The sequence below is a fragment of the Rhamphochromis sp. 'chilingali' genome (genome assembly GCF_963969265.1).
Source record: "Rhamphochromis sp. 'chilingali' genome assembly, chromosome: 13".
Classification (NCBI taxonomy): Eukaryota; Metazoa; Chordata; class Actinopteri; order Cichliformes; family Cichlidae; genus Rhamphochromis; species Rhamphochromis sp. 'chilingali'.
In genome coordinates, this window is record NC_137940.1 from 11,943,376 (window position 1) to 11,959,550 (window position 16,175).

Here is a 16,175-nt window from a genome sequence, read left to right on the forward strand (position 1 = left end):
CCATCCTCCCCCTCCCTCACCCATACACTCTATACACTACACCGGAGGGGGCGGGGGCGGAGCGAGCATCCACCCCAACAACTTCGTGGATTTCCCAACATTTTTTCTCTCTTCAAATCAAACATTTGGCGACTTCCCCGCTGCCGTCACCCCCGTATTCTATGTGAATACACCTGATTTTATATTTGATGTATCTTTATAAGGTGTCGTGTCTCGGCCATAGGTCCGAGCCTGCGCGCACCCGAGATGGCAGACCAAAGTGCGCACACGCTGTGACCCTCGCATTTAAACCCGTCTCTGCATTTTCACACGCACATACAGTAAATTAATGCTTCTACCTCTTTCTGTTTTCTCGCGTCTCTCCCTCTCTCGCTCTTTAATTATATCCAGGGGTCTCTCTTCCTTCTCCCTCTCTCGCTCGGCTCCGTCCGGCCACAGAGGAGGAAAGCTGCCGTCTCTCGCGCTCTGAGCGCCACCTACAGTCGGCAAGTGGCACGTGAGAAGATGAGAGCGAGCGGAGGCTCTGCTTCCCGGCCGCCGTGCAGCAGAGGCAGCACGGGAAAGGCAACAAAATGGAGCCCGTCGTGGAAAATCTATAGAAAGCTTATTTATTGGACGTAACGCCCGATAGAGCCCGTGAACCCGGCGCAGCATGTGGTGGAGGGGAAGCAGTTATCCAAAGCAGCTTACTGAACACCGATATTACACAGGGCACATATGGATTATGATTTTGCATATGCCTCAGTTTTTGTGCATCTGCTTACGAGCTAATCCCGAAGCAGTGAAAACAGTCTTTAACGTGCATGTATGAGGAAGGCCGTTACCGCAAAACACAAAAGTCTTTCTTTTTTCTCACGCAGAGGCCCCAAAATTACAATGAATCTTTGTTTAAATTTTTTTTTCTTTTAATTAATAATTTTCCCCAGAGAAAAGCTGCGAGTTACTGTCATGTTTTGCAGTATCGTCTGTGAAATGCTCATTTATTCTGATTACTCTGGCATCTCTGGACTGTAAGTGGTGTAGAATTACAGATACCTTTAAAATTGCACTGTGTAGAATTACTGATGCAAGTTTTGCATAAAAAAAATCAATCTTATTACAGAAGGGGAAATTATTAGCACGCATTTGTTTGAGTATTGAAAGTAAACATACTAATAATGCAGAATGGATTACTGAAGAATGGCTAATCTAAAATAGCTGGACTGCTGGATTTATTAAATATTATGTGCATGTATGTACTTATATTGTGAAATGTTAATATTCTTTAAAGTTCATAAATAACACAGCTGATTCATTGAAATACTGGACTCAACCAAAGTGTACCCTGTCCACTTTGACAGGTTTCTAACAAAACACCACAGAGAGGATCACAACTTTACAGAAAAGAACAAGAAGGATACAAAAACACACATGAAAAGTTTACAAACAGACAAATGACACACAAATAACAATGGACACACACACACACACACACACACACACACACACACACACACACACACACACACACACACACACACACACACAGCTACCACAAAGGGACAAAAAGTACCTGCAGATACAAAAATGACCAATAAATTACAAAATGATCAAACAACACAGTTTTCAATGAAAAGTGTTCACTCCACTGTGGGTGTTCCTGTGTGGAGTGGAATGAAGCTGGATTGTACACTGATGGTGTAGCTGCCGTTGGCTGTTTGTGGGTATAGCGACAGAGAGCTATATTTGCTGTATGCTTCTGGAATGGAAATATTAGAGGCATGCGACAGTAATTGGGTGAATAACCTGTCCAATAAGTTGATGCATGTATTGTTTTATTATGGCGAGCCAAAGTCCCATTTGCAGGATGAACTGCAATATTATTGGATTGTTGACCAGTTGTTGAACTCCCTGACGAGCTCTATTAACTATTTGGGGCGTTCTGAACATTAATAACTGTTTGCACAAGGGTTGATTTTCCATGTTGCTTGACTTTTATGAGCTATATTTACTGTAGCCACTTTGCTGCCTGGCTAATCAAGGTCTCTGTAAATAGCAGTTTGCACTTTTGGTTAATTACAGAGACATTAAGATCAGAGAAATTGGAGGGTTGGTGAGCAGAGTTGAGGATAGCTCATGTGCTAGGATCCACGGAGCCTTTATTTAACATCGCATTCCCGACTGACATGCACAGCACTGCAGCGGGCGTAGTGATGGGCTGCTCATTATCCTTCCTCAGATTTCCTTTGGTGCACCTGGATTCAGGTTATACAGTGAAATGTTAACACACTCACTTGCATTTTGGGGATTATGGGTTCTTGTAGCAATATTTGTCTGAAACACTCAATCTGCAAAATATGGTCTAACACAGCGATATCGAACATAAGGGCCAGAATTAGCCCAGCAAAGACTCCAATATGACCCACTGTACTGGAAGATGTGAAGGAGTGAATAGATTTGGACATTTTAACTGTATCTTCATAACATAACTTTTATCTGCTACAGAAATGTCTGTTCCTACACCAGATTTAAAAAAAGAAAGAAAAAAATAGAAAATTTATATTTCATAATGACAGGACAGTCTGTGCAATGAACTTCCACATTTATCACATAGTTTCATTGGTCCAGCCCACTTCCGATCAAAGTGGCCACGATATAAATCGACTTTGCCGTGTCTGAGATAACGTCTTCTGATGAACGATCTGGACCTGGATGTGCTGCTCGCTGTAAGACGTAATAACGGAAAAGAGCTGAATACCTTTTCCAAACATAACCTAATAATACAGCTAGACCATGTCTTTTATCTTGTCTTCCTTCTCTCACCCTGTCTGGTCGCAGCAGATGGCCCCGCCCCTCCCTGAGCCCGGTTCTGCTGGAGGTTTCTTCCTGTTCAAAGGGAGTTTTTCCTTCCCACTGTCGCCAAAGTACTTGCTCATAGGGGGTTATATGATTGCTGGGTTCTTCTCTGTATGTATTAGTGTAGGGTCTTTAACCAACAATACAAAGTGCCTTGAGGTGACTGTTGACGCTGTATTAATACAATTGAATTGAATATGAGTTAATTAAAAATGCTGTATACAGTTTTAGGTTGTTTTTGTTTGTGCTGTATGATCGAGGGTTCACATAAATTCATATCAGACTTCTCAGCGTGCGTTGTTTGACAGTTAAATCTCTCTAGGGAGCACTGTTTTTGCTGATTGCTGTCATTTCACCTTCTGAATATAAACTGGGAATAGCATGAATCATGATGGATGTCAAAAACATAAGTTTTTGTTTGTTTTTTTTAAAAAAAAGGTGGCACCGTCATCATCGTCACTGATCTTGGATTTGGGGTGTTTGGTGAGATTCTCCTCCGTGTTAACATGAATCACCGCGTCACTGCTACGCTGATCAGATCTGGTACCCAGGGAGTTCAGTGACATCAGTAATCACGTTAAAGCTGTCATTAGACGACGCTAAACATCTCAGAAACTACACTTGTGACTGACTGGTATTAAAAACAACCAACACAAGTGCACCAGCAGCAGGACTGTGTGCACAGGTTCCATGGCTTCACGCCGTTGACACCAAGTTGTGAGTCTGCCAGCTGCATAAAGATGATAACCAGGTAACGGTTTCTTTTCTTTTTTGGGGGGGTCCAGTCAACTGTCCAGTCTGGGCGAGCCTGCACCTACTGCATCTCCTGACAGGAGCGAGCCCTGACATCGTCTTCTGCTGTTGCGGCCCATCTGCCTCAAACTTTGACATGTTGTGGGTCTGAGTTGCTTTTCTGCCCAGTGCAGCCATAAAGAGCGGTTATCTGAGGTACTGTAGCCTTGCTGTCAGCTCCAACCCATACTCCTCTGACCTCTCTCGTCAAAGAGGCGCTTTTGTTTGTAGAACTGCCACTCACCGGACGCCTTTTGTTTTTTCCAGCACTGTCAGTAAACTCACAGTAAATACTGCGAGATTAACGGGCTCAGAAATTGTTAGACAGCGAAAACCTCAGCCTGATGTTAGACGAGCAACTCTCAAGTTTTAGCGTCTCGCTTTTATGCCGTGCAGCTGCTACACGATTGGCTGATTGGAGATTTGCATGACTAAACAGGTGTACAGGTGTTTGTAATAAAGACCTTGATGACTGCAGATTTACAAGTTCAAACAACTGCAGTCAAATAAATTAGCAAATTAAATATGAGGGTTTACATAACATGTCGTGTCATCACGTTCATATTTGTTGGGCTGCAAATGAAAAAAAAAACATCACAGATAACGCTTCAACTCAGCTTAGTTTCATTTCCAAGGTGCTGCCGTCATCAACAACAATGAATATCACTAAGTCGCAGCATGGACCCACACACGCTTGTTGCCTTTCAGACTTTAGTTTGCAGCCATTTTTCTTTTTTCTGCTGCACTCAGATGGATGTATTTCATTTTTTCTGTTATGAAATCTGTTACAATAAGCTCAGCAGTTTTCTCCCAGGATAGAGATGTAAGATATACAGAGATAGTGTATGATAGACAATGGTGATTTTGTTTTCCACTCCAATGTGCCCCTTAAGGGTGGTTTCAGTGCTGAATAAGCTTACCTCCCAGAAGAAATGTTTCAAATGAATGGGCCTATTTCTCAGCATGTCTTTATTTCAGTTCACAAAAGGAAGTCAAATACAAAGTAAAACACAATTTCATTACAATAATAATCACAATAATAAAATGCTTCTTGGCTGCCGGAGCAATCCATAGCTTTCTGAGAGTCCTGGAGGGCAAAAGCACCAAGCCGGCCAACGCTGGACACTCCTCAGAGCTGGAACACAGGATGGACAGATTTCCATCTGATTCTCACTATGATTATTTAAATTAGCTCTTAACTAAATGTCTGTTATTTTTATCTAAAATGGAAAGGACGCTATTATTTTTGTTATATTCTACAGCACAGGTGTCGAACTCCAGGCCTCGAGGGCCGGTGTCCTGCAGGTTTTAGATCTCACCTTGGGTCAACACACCTGAATCAAATGATTAGTTCATTACCAGGCCTGTGGAGAACTTCATGACATGTTGAGGAGGTAATTTAGCCATTTAAATCAGCCGTGTTGGATCAAGGACACATCTAAAACTTGCAGGACACCCTTGAGGCCTGGAGTTTGACACCCCTGTTCTACAGGGTCAACAGCCAAATAAAAGGTGATAATGAAAATAACGGGCAGGAATCATGAGAAAGCATCACTGTGACCCTTCATGCAGAAATATAAAAATCCCACAACATGACAACATGAAAGGAGCAGTCTTGCAATTCTTCTTTGTGAGACACTTTCACACACCAGACATGTTAAATTTATGCAGAAATTTAGTCAAAATATATTTTTGGACTCGTCTATTCTTAATGCAGCCGTTCACACCGAACACGAATTTCACAGGAAAAATTTGCAGAATTTTAGTTGTGAAAACGCGCACTAGTACTCATCACACAGGGTGATATACAGAAATGTGGAAATAGGGAAATAATCCTAATTTCTGACTTTTTTTTAGTGCAATTTTTGGGTTTGAATCTTTTGTAAAAACACAACATTTTTCATGTTTCTATACTTTGTACAGGTTCACATCCTAAAAGTATGGAATTTTGTGTCATTTTTGTCAACACACTCATGTGTAAAGACCTCTACTTCCTGTATTTCATTCCCATTAGCTCTCTCCTGACTGTTTTATCAAAAATAAGGCAGTAGATTGTAAAGCGCAATTTTGAAATGAAGCAGTTTGTGATCTAAAAGAGAACTGATCGTCCACCCGTTGACTACATGGTTTTCAAAGACGCTGAATTACTGGTAAATCCACTTTTTAATTTAAGAACTGGTATTATTAGCATTCTTTATAACTATATTTGTGGAAGGAGATACAGAGATACAGTTCACGCTAATCTTTATGCTCCAACTTGGTTCTACCTGCTTGTTAATGAATGCAGTCAAGTTGTAGTCCTGACTAATAATGATCATCATCATCAATTATTTATTCTTGAAGTCTTTGTGACACCAGGGAAGACAAACAGAGGCCAGGTTGAAAGAGCCCCCCGAGCTACTGTCAGTCACCTGCATTTGATTTTGTTCCATTAGTCTATGTTGCTGTGGAAGTGCAGGATGATGTCACCAAAACCGAGCCCAGAGCCCAGGGGTCAGGAGTCATTTCTCTTCAGAAAGTTAAAAGAGGAAATAAAGGCAGGAAACAATAACAAAAACGTCATCAAGCGAGAGACGTAAATAGAAACACAGAGACAGATAAAGTTGAGAAACACACAATTACAAGATGTGACCTCAGTCCAACAATGGCTAAGAGGTCACATTAACATAACTAATCATTAACATAATTAAGACATGACTTTTATTTCACCATTTCCCATTTGTGTTGCTCTTTTTCAAGCTTCGGTAGAATTTGCAGAGTGTTTGCAGACACATCAGCATCTTCCATGCAAATTAGGAGTGACCGTGACTATGCTACAAATAAAGCAATCACAAGGAGAGTTTTGAAGCAGCACCATATACCTCTCTGCAACCACTTGTAACTGGTTAGGGAATTCTCACCAACTAGTCTGTGCACCTGTGAGACTGGGGTCCAACATTTTTATGACACAGCATTTAAACTGTTTGGTTTAAACTAAGAAAAGCAAATTTACAGATAATATATATATAATGCAACATTGCAATAAAAAGCAAAAAGGTTTTAAAGAAAACTGTCAGCAGTTTCAATATGTAGCATCTGTTTTGTTCTCTGATAGCCAACCTCGGTTGTCTGGCACTGACTCTGAGTTAAAACAAGACAGCCAGCAGTTCTGTCGATACCGTTTAGTTTCTGTCTGTTTCCTCGGTTTGTTTTTCCTCCTCTTCTTCCTGAAGACATGCCGCAGCAGGTTTGTCTCCAGAGGAGTTTAAACCTCTGCGGTCAACTTCGTCTCCCAGCATCCCTCTCAGTAATTAACCCTCCAGCCTGTGTGGCCCCCGCTGATCAGCTGTAATATCCTTATCAATATTCTCTGTCTGTCCTCTGTTGCTCTTTGCTGCACTCACACTCATAATCACAGTTATGAAGTTAGTTCAGACATAAAAGTTCCCTTTGTTCAGTTACCAAAGTGTTTGCAGGAGTTATGGACGGTAATGTCTCTGCTGTTCCTTACATTGATCTGCTGTTTGTTATGTTAGTCATAGCTGTAAGAAAAGGTAAAAAAACAAAACAAAAGAATATTGTTATTTACAGATTTACTGTCCATGTTGGTCAAACAGAGATCTTGTTACAGAATAATCCAAAGTAGGAATAACATTCTTGGATTTGGGAGTTTTGGTTGGAATAACCAGAACTTTTCAATATGGCCTGACTGACCTTGAAATAATAAACATTTAAACAAGAAAAGGAACAGATTATTTGATTTGCCACTGGATTGATAGATTTCATGAATATGAAACTTTAGTGATTCATTTGTTCATCCGGTCCTCCAGACACGGATTTCCTTACATGTAAACGTGATGAGGAAACCAATTTAATTGTGCAGAAATGTAATTTCGGCCAGAACCACTGCAATTCAGTTTACTTGTATAGCATCCTTTAGACGTGCAGTGAAATCAGGCCCAAGTAGTCAAAGAACCACGTGCTTGGACAAACAAACATGTGAGCAGTCATAGGATGACAGTCGTGTATAACTGGCGTAGGGCTCTGTTTTTTGGACCTCACTGCCCCTCTATGTACATGCACTGGAAACACAGGGCTGTGCATCCGTGCACAGAACGGAGCAGCTATCACTTACAACGGATGTGACTTTGCAGCATGGCATCACAGCACTGAGTAATGACCCCTGATCTGTTTATTTGTACTTCTGGATAGAATTTATCATCTCTTTGGCCTTATTTGTAGTGATTCGTGTCCATGTTTATACAATTTATATTTTCCACTTTAAAAAAAAGCCCACATCCGGAGCCGGTGGTGGAGAGAATCATTTTATCAGTCGTAGCACAGACTGGAGTTTGATTAAATACAACTTTGTTAGTTTAAGGTGTTTTTCTGCCCAGTTTGATTAAAAATGCATTTTTGGGACACAAATCAGATTGTTTTCATGACTATTTACTGTTTTGCTAAGAGAAGGGGGTGGACACTGACCACAGCAGAGAGGCATGAAAAGAAAGAGCTGGGCTGGAGGTGCAAAAGTCCTTGCAGGTGCATTAGTTACTGTGTGCAGACCAAAGAGACTTAAATCGTGTGGATGGTCAGCTGATCTGTTTGCCTTGTGTTTGGAGATTAATAACACATTTTGAAATGTAATATTTCACAGCAGCTGTGGCTAAAAATGCAAACATATCAAGAGTGGTTCCTTTTAAATCAGCAGCCCCCCAAAAAGCGCTTCCCTTCTCATTGTAGCTGATTTCATGTTACTGAATTTCTGTTAATTCTGATTCAGACCTGTGTGATCATAAAAATATTCCTTTCAGCAGAGGAGTTCAGCTGGGGTTACACTTTTAATCTTCTACATTTCCCTGACAAATGGTGTTTTTACTGCAATACACTCATTTTGAGACCTTTAGCTTGTACAGATTACGCCAGTGTTTCCCAACCTTTTGGAGCCACGGCACATATTTCACGTTAGAAAAATCAGATGGCACACCGCCAAACAAAAATGTCACAAAAGCATATTGATCATTTTTGCCTGTGCACCAGCCATTGTGGAATTGGCTCCGTTTGTCCCCGGTATAGCTTTTTGCTTTCTTCTGACCACTACTCATGCTAGGGCCTTCATCTGGGTCAGAATTTCTTCCAGGACCCAAGTCAGACTGGCTACTTATTCTTTTCAAATATTTATCTATTGTGCTGTCTCTCACAGCATGACTATTCTGTAATTTCTTCTTCTTCTTCTTCTGTTTTACTAGCAGTTGGAAACTCATTTAATTAGAGCAGGTAGTTGTACTGCCCTCTAGTGGTAGGTAATGTAATTGTTCTGCCCATTACTCACGCCGGTTGCTTAGAGTACTAATCAGGTGGAAGCAGATAATCTTCCATGGCACACATGATCATTTTGTTGGGCAACACTAGATTACACAAACATCTCAAATCCGATTGGATGTTGTAGATTAGGCAACTTAACAGTAAACAGAAGTGGAGCTCGATTCTTATGTTCTAATTTATTTTATGATATTGTCTTTGAAATTTGACCATTTGCTACTTTTTAAAATTTGGATTTTTGACCCTTTTTTTTTTTAACAAAGCCAATATCGTGCGTAACCTAGAACTAACTGAGAAAAAGAATCACATCCAGAATTAAACATGCTCGACATTAATGGCATTTTCCACTCATGCATTTATTTTAATTAATATTTTCTTTGCTTTTATTCACAATGCAATATTATTTAAGTGAAATGCTGGTACTGATATGTGATATCAGTGTACCTGATTTTATATACATAGTAATGAAGAAGAGCGAACACAGCTTTTATAGTCCAGGGATGAAGAGACCATGGGCACAGTTTTTCCTGTGTGTATGAGCTGTCTTTGTTTCAGTGACAGCCATGTTGTAGTCCCGTGGTGAAGATCTATTCTCTATTATAAAGTATTAACTGATAATAAAGGTGCGAAAGAGTTTTGCATTAAAATCATGAGACAGAGACATAGAAACTAGTGTTAAAAATTTGACCTTTTCTTCCATGTTTTTGACCTTGTCTGTCTTCAACTATTTATATAAATAAGATAAATGTGAACTGAATGAAAATTAATGTTTTATTACTTTCCATACACAGTGGCTGCTGTTTAAAGAGTGCAGGAAACCTTTCCTTTCATTCGAGATGTCCTGAAAGCAACGTGAGAGCAGGAAACACACGGGTGGACTCTTAACTGTTTAGGAAATGAAGTTAATTATGCTGGCAGAAGAACAACAAGATTCATTAAAATCCCACAGTCCTCTGCAGATAATCATCATTAATCATCAAACAAAGAGAAACTGTGCTGTAAAAAATTTCTGCTTCATTGATTTTAAAAAATAGTACCAGACTGTGCTTCACGGCAGAAGTCGACTACGAGTCCCAGAGAGCTGTGCTGCACGAAACATCCAATCAGAGTTCAGCAAAGTTAAACTGCATTAATCCAAGTGGTCCAAAGTGATGGTGTCAGGGGGGCAGGGACAAATGGAAAGTAGCTGATAAGGATATTAATTATTCAACTGAATTATTGAATTATTAATGCGAGGGAATGAATGAAGCAATTCAATGGCACTGTACACAAAAGTAAGGCAAAAAATAAAAGTGACAAATGAGAAATTGCAGGAATGATTTGTAATTTCAGCTGCACAAATGACTCATTCCACGGAACGATTATTAAAAATTTCCCTCCAGACACCTGCGGGCCCAGCAGACCCGTTTGGGCCGAACGCTCAGATTCCAGCTTATCCTCGAGATGCAGTTTGACGCCCAGTACATGACCAAAAGTATGTGGACAGATGAGCATTCCAGCCTTTTAATGATGGCATCGCCCTTCAGTGCTTCCAGCAGACGTTTAGCATTGATGCTCGGAGGCTTTGAAGAGCTTGTCATTCAGGAATGCCATTTTAGACCAGAGTCAGGATCACTAATGATAACAAATGTAACAATGATTAAGTCAGAAACACACGAAAGGAGGAGCTGGGGTGGAGGTGAGCTACAAAGGAACTTGCAGATGTGCAGAAACAGCCTAAACAGCACAGCTTATTAAGACCTACGAACTGAATACTCAGAAGATTATCAACTGAGCTGAATTCAGGTTGTCCACCGAGACTGTGACTGAGTTGCACTATGCGATCTGTGCTCTGTTAGCATCATGGTTCATTTTAAGGTGTTGGATTGGTTTGGGGAAAAACCACTCAGCGGAAATTGTTGATTTAAGGCAGCAAAGAAACAAATACAATCTGCAGAAACTTGCAAGGAACCATGATATTTATTGTCCAAAGCTGGATTCTGGAAAATCTGTGTGGTTGCTCATTATTGTATGGATAAGAAAGAGTAATGTCTGGTTTTGCACTTTTATTGAAAGTGCAGAATTATTTAAACACACCTTTAAATCAACATTTTAAACTCTTGACATTTCAAAGGCTTGAAAAGTACCTTTAAAGTACTTTTAAATGTAACATTAGAAGTAACTGATTAGAGTTGCAGCTGGCAGCAGTGACTGTTGTACAGTTTAATATTCTCTAATGCCTGGCTATATATATCACCAGCAATCAAATATACATACCGTTAAAAAGTACTAAACTTCCCAATGAACTGTTGCAGAGTTAAAGTACGTCCTCACAATATTATCGAACAGCATATCCTGGAAAAACAGAACCTGGTCTGATAAATGTTCATTTCTGCTGACGCTGGCATCAACAGCATGAATCCATGAATCCAATCTGCCTCCTTTAAGCAGTCCAGGCTCCTGCTGGTGATGCTGTAATGGTTCACTTGGCTCACTTTAGGCTCCTTGATGCCAATCAATCATGTTCCCGAGGCCAAGTCTGTATTGCTGCTGACCATGTGCATCTGTTTATCAGCAGTTTACTATCTACTAGTATTACAGCACCTCAATCAACTGGTGTCATGGCCATGACAGTGAGGTTATCTGCTGGTCACATTTCTGCACCCAGGAGAACATGTTTAGAAGTTCTTTCTCTTCTCGGAGTTTGCCGTTGTTAATACAGTTGTCCCTGAGTCTGTATGCCTCTTTCTAAACCTTGTCAAATCTAAAAGACTCAAGTAAAGTATGAGTACCGTCAAACTACACAAGGCTGATTGTTTCATATGTTTCCAGTCTTTCTGCTAACGCAGGTCAAGCTGTTCTGGATTTCTATATTGAACAAATGGAGATCGAAGTGAGCCTTTCTCTCAAACTTCCACAAAACAGGAATGTGTGAAACATTGCTGATCTAAGTTTAAACCTTAAAACAGTGTGCTAAGGTGAGCAGCAGGTTGTGCTTAATTTGACAGCGTTTGCTCATGTTTGTGTGTTAGAAATGTTGCACTATGAGCAGTGACACACACTGTTTGTCATGATCTGACTGAGATGTAGACTTTAGGCTTTAATTCAGGGGGTTTAACAGAGTTTTTGCATTGAGGAGTGCGAAAACAACATCCCTAATTTTCCAAGGTTCAAAATGAACTGGATGAACTCATTTTAAATATCAGGATTTTCTTTAAAGCTGCGATGAAAATCCCTTGTAGTTAATGCAAAAGTTCTAGAAAACCTCTTGAGTGAAAGTTTGCACTTCAACCATAACCTGCTTGTTTGAATTAAAATCCACTGTGTCGGTGGACGGAGGTGAAACTGTAAAAACTGTGGACCTAACTATATATAAACCTGAGCATATACACTCTGAATAAGATGTGCAAACACATCAGAGTTCATCATCGTATCACATCCATGTTATACAACATTTAAGCTGTATATCCCTTGGAGTAGGAAGGATGTAGAGGTCAAAGGTCACGTAGGAAGCAACCTCGCGGTTTAGCCGACCTGCTCGTTTTCTTCATCAGGGAGCTGCTTTACATTCAACGGCCTTGTTTCGTCCCGCTTTAATAAATAGAGTGTAATCTGTAATCTACCTGCTGCCAACGAGCCAAATTAATTAGACGCTGACAGTAAACATCAATTGATAAGATCAGATGAAACTTTATTGATCCCTGAGGGGAAATCAGCAGTTGTAGCGGCAAACGTTAACGGGAAGCCGTAGAAGAAACGAGCGGGGGACACAAGGCACCGCTGCGGCGGGAATGTACAAACAAAAACGTGAGGTAAATAAATGTGAGTCAAAGCTTTTAGTTCAGAGTAACAGAGGAGGAACAGTGACATGAAAAATAAGAGCAAAGCTGTGACAGTTAATGAATTATTTGCAGTATGAAAGAGTGACAAATTGCTGGAACACACAGACTCCCAAACACACACTGTTGACAAATTAGATTAACCTCCAGAGGTTTCTTTGGTGTGTGTGTGTGCATGCCCGCATGTGTGTGAAATGTAGAGCATAAATAATGAATCTCTGCTGGAAGTTGATAATATTGAAGAGTGTGCAGCTCTCCCGCGGTGGGGTGTGAGCTATCATCAGTTCTGTTCTTTAAGCCGTGCTGGTGGGATGTCTGCTGGTCAGTCGGCCTGCCTCTGTGGCCCAGTTGAGTGTTGTCACTTGACTCTTTCAAACCGTTTTGAATGCAAAGTGCTCGTGAGTCAAACCTCACCTGTGGGGAGGGCTGTGAGGATGAACGTAACAAAAACTAAGTGCATCCTGATGGATTCAAGCCAATGGCCTGATCTTTTATCGTTTGTAATGAAGAGCTTGAAATATTGTGACAAACCAACAATTGTTCAATTTAATACTTCGAATTACGCACGTGTCGTTTAGAGATAATGCGCGCCTTTGTGGTGTTGGGCAGAAAATCAAAAACCTAAATTACCAAAGGCAAATTGTCCGTTTCTTTGGCCATTGTTCTTTATGCTCTCTAGTGTCCTCCTCCATTATTTACTACCTCAGTTTACTGACAGGTCAGTAGAGTAGGCCAGGCCAGTGCTGAATACATATCAATTTTTAGCAACATTTCAATGAATATTTCAAAAATAATAACATGAACTGACAGCCCTATCCACTAAAACATATGGAACCTGGAAGAATTTCTATGAGATCTGAAATACTGAAATACTTTAGCGCCACCTATAAGAAATATCAATATGATTGTCCCAGTTCCTTCCTCAGTTTACGGCTGAGTGACAGAGCCATCCAGGTTGTCTTGACTTGTCTTCTTGGATTGTGCTCCAGAATTTCTCACCAGAGTCAAACTTCTAAATTTGGGAATTGTCCACGGTAGCATTTCATTTTAAATAAATGTTGCCCCCTTGTTTCAAACGACATCTTACAAAAATCTATTTCATACATGGCAGAACTCGGAGAATATGAAAACATCCTTGTGTATTGTTCTATCTCCAGCACGGGCGTCTCCCCTGGACTATTTCCAACCTTTGCTGGTTTCACACACGCTCATACACACACACGTTTTTTGCTACCATGAAGCTGACATTTCTCTTGTTGAGCGGAACGTCTCAACAACTATTAGACAAATTGCTCAGCTGTGAATTTGTGAATTCAGGATCTGTGGAATTACTCTTTCTCCATCCTGTTGTGTGTTTTCTAGCCGCTAGTGATGTACAAGTCCATTACTCAGTGGAATGATCTCCTCTCTCTTTTATAGAAACACCGAACAACGTTTGTTATGAAAAACAGTTAAAAATGCTCCTAATGAGTCACATTATAAGGACGCAGTAAACTTTGAACAGCAGCAATCAGCTTTATTCTTTCCCTGCGTCACTGAAGTGAATGTGACGCCATGGGCAGCAGCAGGGTGTTGATTGAACTTAATATGGTGGATTTTTGCATTGTATGTTTACAAGTGTGGTCTTTCCGCACCAGGCCTAAATGAAAGGATCTCTTACAAAAGGCGATGTTTTAAAATAATATTAACCGATCATCAGCGCGTGGTTTACAGGCATGTCTGAAAAGAAGAGCCGCAGGGTTTCACAATAACACCTCATTCAGTTCTGAACGCATGCAAACAGCAAACCCAAAATGTGACTTTCCAGCATTCCGACTTGAAGGTATTTCAATATATCTGTAAAGTAAAGCAACAATTGGAGATAACAAACTATTGTGCGTCATAAGATGACCCAAGTCAGTCTTTGAAGTGACTCAGACAGTATAAGACGGTAAATGTTCCGCCTGCCATCTGTTTGTCTTTACAAGAGAAAGAAAAACTCTGATTTAATACCTCGTCCAAACAAACTTTCCGGCAGGAGTGTGAGCGTTCCTGATATCACCTCTTTTACACTTTGCAGCCTCTCCTCATTCCCAACTAACCTCAGATTCGTTAAATTGTTTACTCTGTTTTTCTGTTTGGGATTAATTTAAGAGTAACAACCATAAAATTAGCTTTTTTATATTTGTTTGATTTGCGTTTGAGCCTTACTGTTTGAGAGTAATAAGGCTCACACTGCCCCACCAACATGGTTCCTCTCGTCTGTATTTCATATAGAGATATGTTTTTTGGAAACTTGCATGTATACATAGGTAATAATAATCTGACACAAGTCAAGAAGGATAAAGTGATGGCAACTGAAATGCTAGAACTGTGAGGTTTAATATTTTTGAGTCAGGAGGTCACTAAATCGTCACAGTTTATCCTCTGAGGATCAGGACTCGACATAGAAAATATCATAAATCCAATAATTATATTTCCATGTGCTTGGTCATGGGGAAGTTTTCTTTGCAAGGAGAGATTTGGGACTGACAGCAGAGGTACAGGAAAGGTTTCATCATGTTCTGAGCGTCAGTGAGAATATTTAGAAAAAAATCTGAAGTGTTCCCAGTAAATTCTACCACAGCGGGAGGAATTTAATCTTCTGTCTCCAGGTGTCCCGAATGGGTCAGTATCCAGAAGCATCATCAGAATCTCGAAGCGAGGACTCCTTTTTGCGCGCCGGTTCTGTCAGCATCTGCAAAGTCATCTGTTCTTCAGTCTAACACATGAAGTGTCTCCCGGCAGAGCACGCGCTAATGGTTCCTGGATGACATTTCGATAAAGGTGACAGGGAAAAGGTTCAGTAAACCTGCCGTCGACCTTTAACCTTCCATCCAGGAAGTCAAACTGCAGTCAGTGAGCCTGACATTTCCACTGCAAAGCACTTCATTCAGCTAATTAACCCGTTAGCCAGATGACCTGCAACACAAAAGCAAGAGGAAGAAAGGATGAGATGGAGAGAGAAAAACAGCGTGACAGCAGAGCAGCTGGACAATCACGCTGCCCAGTCTTATGAGTTTGTGTGTTATTCACATGCAGATGGATAGAGAGCTAGATCCCTGCCCATCACTCCCGTATCACTGATATTTATACAAGACGAAATTCTAATTTTTTTATATAATTTCTTTCAATTGCATAACCCTCACAAAAGAGACCGGGGCTAGCAACCCATCTGCAGATTAGGTAACAAAAATATTTAAGTTAGAACATTGTTTTTGGAAATAAACAGCTGATATGGAATTTATGATGAGGCCGTGTTTGCCCTTGTGCAGAAATAAAAGTTTGGGAGACGGTGATGAATACAACAGGCAAACTGATCCAGTTCTTACATTCTGATCTCCCGCAGTTTCACAAATCCCTCCTACATAAATTCTCCAGATAAGACATCAGACCCATTCCTACAACACT